At 41.5% G+C, this 12192-nt stretch overlaps 1 protein-coding gene across 1 annotated transcript in view; it reads right to left on the bottom strand.

Annotated features, from left to right (window-relative positions):
• Positions 1-12192, bottom strand: part of CREBRF (CREB3 regulatory factor) — a 349666-nt gene that overhangs the window by 59484 nt on the left and 277990 nt on the right. The gene's annotated exons all lie outside the window — the stretch shown is intronic.

Here is a 12192-nt window from a genome sequence, read left to right as displayed (position 1 = left end):
TTCAACAGAAGCCTAATTTTTAAAAGCCCATGTGGAAGCCACTGCTCTAGTAGAATGAGCAGTAATTCTTTCAGGAGGATGCTGGCCAGCAGTCTCATAAGCCATACTGATGATGCTTTTCAGCCAAAAAGAAAGAGGTAGCCTTAGCCTTTTGACCTCTCCGCTTACCAGAATAGACAAACAATGAAGATGTTTGACGGAAATCTTTGGTTGCTTGTAAGTAGAACTTTAAAGCACGAACCACACCAAGATTGTGCAACAGACGTTCCTTCTTTGAAGAAGGATTAGGACACAGCGAAGGAACAACAATTGCCTGATTGATATTCCTATTAGAAACAACCTTAGGAAGGAATCCAGGTTTGGTACGTAAAACCACCTTATCTGCATGAAAAATAAGATAAGGGGAGTCACACTGTAAAGCAGATAACTCAGAAACTCTTCGAGCCGAAGAGATAGCTACTAAAAACAAAACTTTCCAAGATAGAAGCTTAATATCTATGGAATGCATAGGTTCAAACAGAACCCCTTGAAGAACTTTAAGAACCAAGTTTAGGCTCCATAGCAGAGCAACATGTTTAAATACAGGCTTGATCCTGACCAAGGCCTGACTAAACGCTTGAACGTCTGGGACATCTGCCAGACGTTTGTGTAAAAGAATAGATAAAGCAGATATTTGTCCCTTTAAGGAACTAGCTGATAATCCATTCTCCAATCCATCTTGGAGAAAGGACAAAATTCTAGGAATCCTAATCTTACTCCATGAGTAACCCTTGGATTCACACCAACAAAGATATTTGCGCCAAATCTTATGATGGATTTTCCTGGTGACAGGCTTTCTAGCCTGATTCAGGGTATCAATGACAGACTCAGAGAAACCACGCTTTGATAGAATCAGGCGTTCAATCTCCAAGCAGTCAGACGCAGAGAAATTAGATTTGGATGCTTGAACGGACCTTGGATTAGAAGGTCCTGCCTCATTGGCAGAGTCCACGGTGGAACAGATGACATGTCCACCAGGTCTGCATACCAAGTCCTGCGTGGCCACGCAGGCGCTATCAGAATCACCGAAGCTCTCTCCTGCTTGATTCTGGCAACCAGACGTGGGAGGAGAGGAAACAGTGGAAATACATAAGCCAGATTGAAGGATCAGGGAACTACTAGAGCATCTATCAGTACCGCCTGGGGATCCCGGGACCTGGACCCGTAACGCGGAAGTTTGGCATTCTGTCGGGACGCCATCAGATCCAAATCTGGTGTGCCCCATAGCTGAGTCAGCTGAGCAAATACCTCTGGATGGAGCTCCCACTCCCCCGGATGAAAAGTCTGACGACTTAGGAAACCCGCCTACCAGTTCTCTACCCCTGGGATATGGATTGCTGAGAGATGGCAAGAGTGATCCTCCGCCCATCGGATAATTTTGGTTACCTCCTTCATCGCTAAAGAACTCCGTGTTCCTCCTTGATGATTGATATAGGCTACAGTCGTGATGTTGTCTGACTGAAATCTGATGAATTTGGCCGCAGCTAGCTGAGGCCATGCCTGAAGCGCATTGAATATCGCTCTCAGTACTAGAATGTTTATCGGGAGGAGAGATTCCTCCCGAGACCATAAGCCCTGTGCTTTCAGGGATTTCCAGACTGCACCCCAGCCTAGCAGGCTGGCATCTGTCGTTACTATGAGCCACTCTGGCCTACGGAAACATATTCCCTGAGACAGGTGGTCCTGAGACAACCACCAGAGAAGAGAATCTCTGGTCTCTTGGTCCAGATGCAGTTGAGGAGATAAATCTGCATAATCCCCATTCCACTGTTTGAGCATGCATAGTTGCAGTGGTCTGAGGTGTAGGCGGGCATAAGGAACTATGTCCATTGCCGCTACCATAAGTCCGATTACCTCCATACACTGAGCCACTGATGGCCGAGGAATGGAATGAAGAGCTTGGCAAGTGATTAAAAGTTTTGATTTTCTGACCTCCGTCAGAAATATTTTCATTTCTACCGAGTCTATCAGAGTCCCTAGGAAGGAAACTCTTGTGAGAGGGACGAGAGAACTCTTTTTTATGTTCACCTTCCACCCGTGAGATCTAAGAAAAGCCAACACGATGTCCGTGTGAGACTTGGCTAGCTGGAAAGTCGACGCCTGAATTAAGATGTCTAGATAAGGCGCCACTGCTATACCCCGCGGTCTTAGAACTGCCAAAAGGGACCCTAGCACCTTTGTGAAAATTCTGGGAGCCGTGGCCAACCAAAGGGAAGGGCCACAAACTGGTAATGCCTGTCCAGAAAGGCAAATCTGAGGAATTGATGATGATCTCTGTAAATAGGGATGTGTAGATACGCATCCTTTAAGTCCACGGTAGTCATATTGACCCTCCTGGATCAGAGGAAGAATAGTCCAAATAGTCTCCATCTTGAAAGATGGTACTCTGAGGAATTTGTTTAGAATTTTGAGATCCAAGATTGGTCTGAAAGTTCCCTCTTTTTTGGGAGCCACAAACAGGTTGGAGTAAAAACCTAGCCCTTGTTCCGCTCTTGGAACTGGGCAAATCACTCCCATGGTATGTAGGTCTTCTACACAGCGTAAGAACGCCTCTCTCTTTGTCTGGTTTGCAGACAATTGAGAAATGTGAAATCTCCCCCTTGGGGGGGGGGAGTCTTTGAAGTCCAGAAGAAATCCTTGGGACACAATTTCTAAAGCCCAGGAATCGTGAGCATCTCTTGCCCAAGCCTGAGCAAAGAGAGAGAGTCTGCCCCCTACTAGATCCGGTCCCGGATCGGGGGCTACCCCTTCATGCTGTCTTAGAGGCAGCAGCAGGCTTCTTGGCCTGTTTACCTTTGTTCCAAGCCTAGTTAGGTCTCCAGACTGACTTGGATTGGACAGAATTCCCCTCTTACTTTGTTGCAGGGGAAGCTGAAGCGGGACCACCCTTGAAGTTCCGAAAGGAACGAAAATTATTTGTTTGGTCCTCATCTTATTTGACCTATCCTGAGGGAGGGCATGGCCTTTCCCTTCAGTGATGTCTGAAATAATTTCTTTCAGTGCAGGCCCGAATTGGGTCTTTCCTTTGAAAGGGATGTAAAACAATTTAGATTTTGATGACACATCAGCAGACCAGGACTTAAGCCATAACGCCCTGCGTGCTAAAATGGCAAAACCTGAATTATTTGCCGCTAATTTAGCCATTTGGAAAGCGGCATCTGTAATGAAAGAATTAGCCAACTTAAGGGCCTTAATTCTATCCATAATATCCTCTAATGGAGTCTCCACCTGGAGAGCCTCTTCTAGAGCCTCAAACCAGAAAGCAGCTGCAGTAGTTACAGGAACAATGCATGCAATAGGTTAGAGAAGAAAACCTTGATGAACAAAAATTTTCTTTAGGAGACCCTCTAATTTTTTATCCATAGGATCTTTGAAAGCACAACTGTCTTCGATAGGTATAGTTGTACGCTTAGCAATAGTAGAAATAGCTCCCTCCACCTTAGGAACAGTCTGCCACGAGTCCTGTATGGTGTCAGATATGGGAAACATTTTCTTAAAAACAGGAGGGGGAGCGAACGGAATACCTGGTCTATCCCACTCCTTAGTAACAATAGTCACAATCCTCTTAGGGACTGAAAAAACATCAGTGTAAACAGGAACCTCTAAGTATCTGTCCATTTTACACAATTTCTCTAAGACCACTATAGGGTCACAATCGTCTAGAGTAGCCAATACCTCCTTGAGCAATAAGCGTAGGTGTTCAAGCTTAAATTTATAGGCCGTCATATGAGAATCTGTCTGAGGGAGCGACGTTCCTGAATCAGAAATCTCTCCCTCAGATAACAAATCCCTTACCCCTACTTCAGAACATTGTGAGGGTATATCGGATACGGCTACTAAAGCGTTAGACGGCTCAGCATTTGTTCTTAACCCAGAGCTGTCACGCTTTCCTTGTAAACCAGGCAGTTTAGAGAAAACATAATTTATGTAAGAACTTACCTGATAAATTCATTTCTTTCATATTAACAAGAGTCCATGAGCTAGTGACGTATGGGATATACATTCCTACCAGGAGGGGCAAAGTTTCCCAAACCTTAAAATGCCTATAAATACACCCCTCACCACACCCACAAATCAGTTTAACGAATAGCCAAGAAGTGGGGTGATAAGAAAAAAAGTGCGAAGCATATAAAATAAGGAATTGGAATAATTGTGCTTTATACGAAAAAATCATAACCACCACAAAAAAGGGTGGGCCTCATGGACTCTTGTTAATATGAAAGAAATGAATTTATCAGGTAAGTTCTTACATAAATTATGTTTTCTTTCATGTAATTAACAAGAGTCCATGAGCTAGTGACGTATGGGATAATGACTACCCAAGATGTGGACCTTTCCACACAAGAGTCACTAGAGAGGGAGGGATAAAATAAAGACAGCCAATTCCTGCTGAAAATAATCCACACCCAAAATAAAGTTTAACGAAAAACATAAGCAGAAGATTCAAACTGAAATCGCTGCCTGAAGAACTTTTCTACCAAAAACTGCTTCAGAAGAAGAAAAAACATCAAAATGGTAGAATTTAGTAAAAGTATGCAAAGAGGACCAAGTTGCTGCTTTGCAGATCTGGTCAACCGAAGCTTCATTCCTAAACGCCCAGGAAGTAGATACTGACCTAGTAGAATGAGCTGTAATTCTCTGAGGCGGAATTTTACCCGACTCAACATAGGCAAGATGAATTAAAGATTTCAACCAAGATGCCAAAGAAATGGCAGAAGCTTTCTGGCCTTTCCTAGAACCGGAAAAGATAACAAATAGACTAGAAGTCTTACGGAAAGATTTCGTAGCTTCAACATAATATTTCAAAGCTCTAACAACATCCAAAGAATGCAACGATTTCTCCTTAGAATTCTTAGGATTAGGACATAATGAAGGAACCACAATTTCTCTACTAATGTTGTTGGAATTCACAACCTTAGGTAAAAATTCAAAAGAAGTTCGCAACACCGCCTTATCCTGATGAAAAATCAGAAAAGGAGACTCACAAGAAAGAGCAGATAATTCAGAAACTCTTCTAGCAGAAGAGATGGCCAAAAGGAACAAAACTTTCCAAGAAAGTAATTTAATGTCCAATGAATGCATAGGTTCAAACGGAGGAGCTTGAAGAGCTCCCAGAACCAAATTCAAACTCCAAGGAGGAGAAATTGACTTAATGACAGGTTTTATACGAACCAAAGCTTGTACAAAACAATGAATATCAGGAAGAATAGCAATCTTTCTGTGAAAAAGAACAGAAAGAGCGGAGATTTGTCCTTTCAAAGAACTTGCGGACAAACCCTTATCTAAACCATCCTGAAGAAACTGTAAAATTCTCGGTATTCTAAAAGAATGCCAAGAAAAATGATGAGAAAGACACCAAGAAATATAAGTCTTCCAGACTCTATAATATATCTCTCGAGATACAGATTTACGAGCCTGTAACATAGTATTAATCACGGAGTCAGAGAAACCTCTTTGACCAAGAATCAAGCGTTCAATCTCCATACCTTTAAATTTAAGGATTTCAGATCCGGATGGAAAAAAGGACCTTGCGACAGAAGGTCTGGTCTTAACGGAAGAGTCCATGGTTGGCAAGATGCCATCCGGACAAGATCCGCATACCAAAACCTGTGAGGCCATGCCGGAGCTATTAGCAGAACACACGAGCATTCCCTCAGAATCTTGGAGATTACTCTTGGAAGAAGAACTAGAGGCGGAAAGATATAGGCAGGATGATACTTCCAAGGAAGTGATAATGCATCCACTGCCTCCGCCTGAGGATCCCGGGATCTGGACAGATACCTGGGAAGTTTCTTGTTTAGATGAGAGGCCATCAGATCTATCTCTGGGAGCCCCCACATTTGAACAATCTGAAGAAATACCTCTGGGTGAAGAGACCATTCGCCCGGATGCAACGTTTGGCGACTGAGATAATCCGCTTCCCAATTGTCTACACCTGGGATATGAACCGCAGAGATTAGACAGGAGCTGGATTCCGCCCAAACCAAAATTCGAGATACTTCTTTCATAGCCAGAGGACTGTGAGTCCCTCCTTGATGATTGATGTATGCCACAGTTGTGACATTGTCTGTCTGAAAACAAATGAACGATTCTCTCTTCAGAAGAGGCCAAAACTGAAGAGCTCTGAAAATTGCACGGAGTTCCAAAATATTGATCGGTAATCTCACCTCCTGAGATTCCCAAACTCCTTGTGCTGTCAGAGATCCCCACACAGCTCCCCAACCTGTGAGACTTGCATCTGTTGAAATTACAGTCCAGGTCGGAAGAACAAAAAAAGCCCCCTGAATTAAACGATGGTGATCTGTCCACCACGTTAGAGAGTGTCGAACAATCGGTTTTAAAGATATTAATTGATATATCTTCGGGTAATCCCTGCACCATTGGTTCAGCATACAGAGCTGAAGAGGTCGCATGTGAAAACGAGCAAAGGGGATCGCGTCCGATGCAGCAGTCACAAGACCTAGAATTTCCATGCATAAGGCTACCGAAGGGAATGATTGAGACTGAAGGTTTCGACAAGCTGTAATCAATTTTAGACGTCTCTTGTCTGTTAAAGACAGAGTCATGGACACTGAATCTATCTGGAAACCCAGAAAGGTTACCCTTGTTTGAGGAATCAAAGAACTTTTTGGTAAATTGATCCTCCAACCATGATCTTGAAGAAACAACACAAGTCGATTCGTATGAGACTCTGCTAAATGTAAAGACTGAGCAAGTACCAAGATATCGTCCAAATAAGGAAATACCACAATACCCTGTTCTCTGATTACAGACAGAAGGGCACCGAGAATCTTTGTGAAAATTCTTGGAGCTGTAGCAAGGCCAAACGGTAGAGCCACAAATTGGTAATGCTTGTCTAGAAAAGAGAATCTCAGGAACTGATAATGATCTGGATGAATCGGAATATGCAGATATGCATCCTGTAAATCTATTGTGGACATATAATTCCCTTGCTGAACAAAAGGCAATATAGTCCTTACAGTTACCATCTTGAACGTTGGTATCCTTACATAACGATTCAATAATTTTAGATCCAGAACTGGTCTGAAGGAATTCTCCTTCTTTGGTACAATGAAGAGATTTGAATAAAACCCCATCCCCTGTTCCGGAACTGGAACTGGCATAATTACTCCAGCCAACTCTAGATCTGAAACACAATTCAGAAATGCTTGAGCTTTCACTGGATTTACTGGGACACGGGAAAGAAAAAATCTCTTTGCAGGAGGTCTCATCTTGAAACCAATTCTGTACCCTTCTGAAACAATGTTCTGAATCCAAAGATTGTGAACAGAATTGATCCAAATTTCTTTGAAAAAACGTAACCTGCCCCCTACCAGCTGAACTGGAATGAGGGCCGTACCTTCATGTGAACTTAGAAGCAGGCTTTGCCTTTCTAGCAGGCTTGGATTTATTCCAGACTGGAGATGGTTTCCAAACTGAAACTGCTCCTGAGGACGAAGGATCAGGCTTTTGTTCTTTGTTGAAACGAAAGGAACGAAAACGATTGTTAGCCCTGTTTTTACCTTTAGATTTTTTATCCTGTGGTAAAAAAGTTCCTTTCCCACCAGTAACAGTTGAAATAATAGAATCCAACTGAGAACCAAATAATTTGTTTCCCTGGAAAGAAATGGAAAGTAGAGTTGATTTAGAAGCCATATCAGCATTCCAAGTCTTAAGCCATAAAGCTCTTCTGGCTAAGATAGCCAGAGACATAAACCTAACATCAACTCTAATAATATCAAAAATGGCATCACAGATAAAATTATTAGCATGCTGGAGAAGAATAATAATATCATGAGAATCACGATTTGATACTTGTTGCGCTAGAGTTTCCAACCAAAAAGTTGAAGCTGCAGCAACATCAGCCAATGATATAGCAGGTCTAAGAAGATTACCTGAACACAGATAAGCTTTTCTTAGAAAAGATTCAATTTTTCTATCTAAAGGATCCTTAAACGAGGTACCATCTGACGTAGGAATGGTAGTACGTTTAGCAAGGGTAGAAATAGCCCCATCAACTTTAGGGATTTTGTCCCAAAATTCTAACCTGTCAGGCGGAACAGGATATAATTGCTTAAAACGTTTAGAAGGAGTAAATGAATTACCCAATTTATCCCATTCTTTGGAAATTACTGCAGAAATAGCATTAGGAACAGGAAAAACTTCTGGAATAACCGCAGGAGCTTTAAAAACCTTATCCAAACGTATAGAATTAGTATCAAGAGGACTAGAATCCTCTATTTCTAAAGCAATTAGTACTTCTTTAAGTAAAGAGCGAATAAATTCCATCTTAAATAAATATGAAGATTTATCAGCATCAATCTCTGAGATAGAATCCTCTGAACCAGAAGAGTCCAAAGAATCAGAATGATGGTGTTCATTTAAAAATTCATCTGTAGAGAGAGAAGATTTAAAAGACTTTTTACGTTTACTAGAAGGAGAAATAACAGACAAAGCCTTCTTTATGGATTCAGAAACAAAATCTCTTATGTTATCAGGAACATTCTGCACCTTAGATGTTGAGGGAACTGCAACAGGCAATGGTACATTACTAAAGGAAATAATATCTGCTTTAACAAGTTTGTCATGACAATTATTACAAACAACAGCTGGAGGAATAGCTACCAAAAGTTTACAGCAGATACACTTAGCTTTGGTAGATCCAGCAGGCAGTGATTTTCCTGTAGTATCTTCTGGCTCAGATGCAACGTGAGACATCTTGCAATATGTAAGAGAAAAAACAACATATAAAGCAAAATAGATCAAATTCCTTATAAGACAGTTTCAGGAATGGGAAAGAATGCCAAATATCAAGCTTCTAGCAACCAGAAGCAAATGAAAAATGAGACTGAAATAATGTGGAGACAAAAGCGACGCCCATATTTTTTAGCGCCAAATAAGACGCCCACATTATTTGGCGCCTAAATGCTTTTGGCGCCAAAAATGACGCCACATCCGGAACGCCGACATTTTTGGCGCAAAATAACGTCAAAAAATGACGCAACTTCCGGCGACACGTATGACGCCGGAAACGGAAAGAATTTTTTGCGCCAAAAAAGTCTGCGCCAAGAATGACGCAATAAAATGAAGCATTTTCAGCCCCCGCGAGCCTAACAGCCCACAGGGAAAAAAGTCAAATTTTTGAGGTAAGAAAAATATGATAATTCAATGCATAATCCCAAATATGAAACTGACTGTCTGAAAATAAGGAAAGTTGAACATTCTGAGTCAAGGCAAATAAATGTTTGAATACATATATTTAGAACTTTATAAATAAAGTGCCCAACCATAGCTTAGAGTGTCACAGAAAATAAGACTTACTTACCCCAGGACACTCATCTACATGTTTGTAGAAAGCCAAACCAGTACTGAAACGAGAATCAGTAGAGGTAATGGTAAATATAAGAGTATATCGTCGATCTGAAAAGGGAGGTAAGAGATGAATCTCTACGACCGATAACAGAGAACCTTATGAAATAGACCCCGTAGAAGGAGATCACTGCATTCAATAGGCAATACTCTCTTCACATCCCTCTGACATTCACTGCACGCTGAGAGGAAAACCGGGCTCCAACTTGCTGCGGAGCGCATATCAACGTAGAATCTAGCACAAACTTACTTCACCACCTCCCTTGGAGGCAAAGTTTGTAAAACTGATTTGTGGGTGTGGTGAGGGGTGTATTTATAGGCATTTTAAGGTTTGGGAAACTTTGCCCCTCCTGGTAGGAATGTATATCCCATACGTCACTAGCTCATGGACTCTTGTTAATTACATGAAAGAAAACCTCTGTGAGGGTTTTATTCATAACTGTGGCCATGTCTTGTAAAGTAAATGAATTAGACGCACTATAGGTACTTTGCGTCACTTGTGCGGTCGTTACTGGTTGTGACACTTGGGGAGAGCTAGATGCTAAAACCTCATTTCCTTCTAACTGAGAATCATCGATTGCAATATTTTTAAGTGCTAAAATATGCTCTTTATAATTTATAGACATATCAGTGCAAGTGGGACACATTCTAAGAGGGGGTTCCACAATGGCTTCTAAACACATAGAACAAGGATTCTCCTTGGTGTCAGACATGTTAAACAGGCTAGTAATGTAACAAGCAAGCTTGGAAAACACTTTAATCAAAGTAAATAACACTTTAAACAAAAAACATAATTTATGTAAGAACTTACCTGATAAATTCATTTCTTTCATATTAGCAAGAGTCCATGAGCTAGTGACGTATGGGATATACATTCCTACCAGGAGGGGCAAAGTTTCCCAAACCTCAAATGCCTATAAATACACCCCTCACCACACCCACAAATCAGTTTAACGAATAGCCAAGAAGTGGGGTGATAAGAAAAAAGTGCGAAAGCATAAAAAAAAAGGAATTGGAATAATTGTGCTTTATACAAAAAAATCATAACCACCATAAAAAGGGTGGGCCTCATGGACTCTTGATAATATGAAAGAAATGAATTTATCAGGTAAGTTCTTACATAAATTATGTTTTCTTTCATGTAATTAGCAAGAGTCCATGAGCTAGTGACGTATGGGATAATGACTACCCAAGATGTGGATCTTCCACGCAAGAGTCACTAGAGAGGGAGGGATAAAATAAAGACAGCCAATTCCGCTGAAAATAATCCACACCCAAAACAAAGTTTAAATCTTATAATGAAAAAAACTGAAATCATAAGCAGAAGAATCAAACTGAAACAGCTGCCTGAAGAATTTTTCTACCAAAAACTGCTTCAGAAGAAGAAAACATCAAAATGGTAGAATTTAGTAAAAAAATATGCAAAGAAGATCAAGTTGCTGCTTTGCAAATCTGATCAACCGAAGCTTCATTCCTAAACGCCCAGGAAGTAGAAACTGACCTAGTAGAATGAGCTGTAATCCTTTGAGGCAGAGTTTACCCGACTCAACATAAGCATGATGAATTAAAGATTTCAACCAAGATGCCAAAGAAATGGCAGAGGCCTTCTGACCTTTCCTAGAACTGGAAAAGATAACAAAAAGACTAGAAGTCTTTCGGAAAATCTTAGTAGCTTCAACATAATATTTCAAAGCTCTAACTACATCCAAAGAATGCAGTGATCTCTCCTTAGAATTCTTAGGATTAGGACAAAATGAAGGAACTACAATTTCACTACTAATGTTGTTAGAATTCACAACCTTAGGTAAAAATTTAAAAGAAGTTCGCAACACCGCCTTATCCTGATGAAAAATCAGAAAAGGAGACTCACAAGAAAGAGCAGATAATTCAGAAACTCTTCTAGCAGAAGAGATGGCCAAAAGAACAAAACTTTCCAAGAAAGTAATTTAATGTCCAGAGAATGCATAGGTTCAAACAGAGGAGCTTGAAGAGCCACCAGAACCAAATTCAAACTCCAAGGAGGAGAAATTGACTTAATAACAAGTTTTATACGAACCAAAGCTTGTACAAAACAATAAAAATCAGGAAAACTGGGGCGGAGCCGGTGCTGGAAGAAGATGGCCGCACATCAGATGAGCTCCGATGTTTTAGCCCACAAAAATCTGGCTTATTGAGGCCCCATTGCGACATCATCAACATTTATTTCTGGAGAGACGAGTGTAATTCCTGTCTCATGCCTGCTCCTTGGCAGTAACGTTGTTGTATTCAAGATGGAGGAGACACACAGATTGCTGCAGACCCTCTTATTGGCTTTCGACCACCAACTAGATAGGTGTTTTCTCGACCTACAAGACACCCTGAAAATGGCGACTAGTGGCGAAGCAGACAAGAGATATCATGATGCTGATCAAAATGAGGCGAGCACGGAACAGCGATCTGAGTGTTCGCAGAGTGGCCTAACACATGGCAGCTTTAATCTGGCTATGGGCAACAATTGGCAAGAACCGGCTAATCTGCACCCATCTAAATACACCGCAAGAAGTTCTTGGCAAGAGGCAGCTAACAGGAACAATTCAGTTCAGCCACAGAGAGACATGCTAACCTCAACCTGTCATCTATTTCTAGGGGTGAAGCCGGCAGCTCGAATTACGCAGTGTAAATCTTACTCGATCCTGCTCTCGGGCGGTGAAGGAGCGGCTGACTCCGGCGGTTGGGGCCTGAAGCCCTCAGATCCTATGGTCCTTTACGGAGGCCCCGCGCTGTTGCTGTGGCGAAATTCCTCAT

The sequence above is a fragment of the Bombina bombina genome, chromosome 6 (assembly GCF_027579735.1).
Source record: "Bombina bombina isolate aBomBom1 chromosome 6, aBomBom1.pri, whole genome shotgun sequence".
Classification (NCBI taxonomy): Eukaryota; Metazoa; Chordata; class Amphibia; order Anura; family Bombinatoridae; genus Bombina; species Bombina bombina.
The sequence above is the reverse complement of the archived record's forward strand: the minus strand, read 5'-3'. Positions and strand labels throughout refer to the sequence as shown.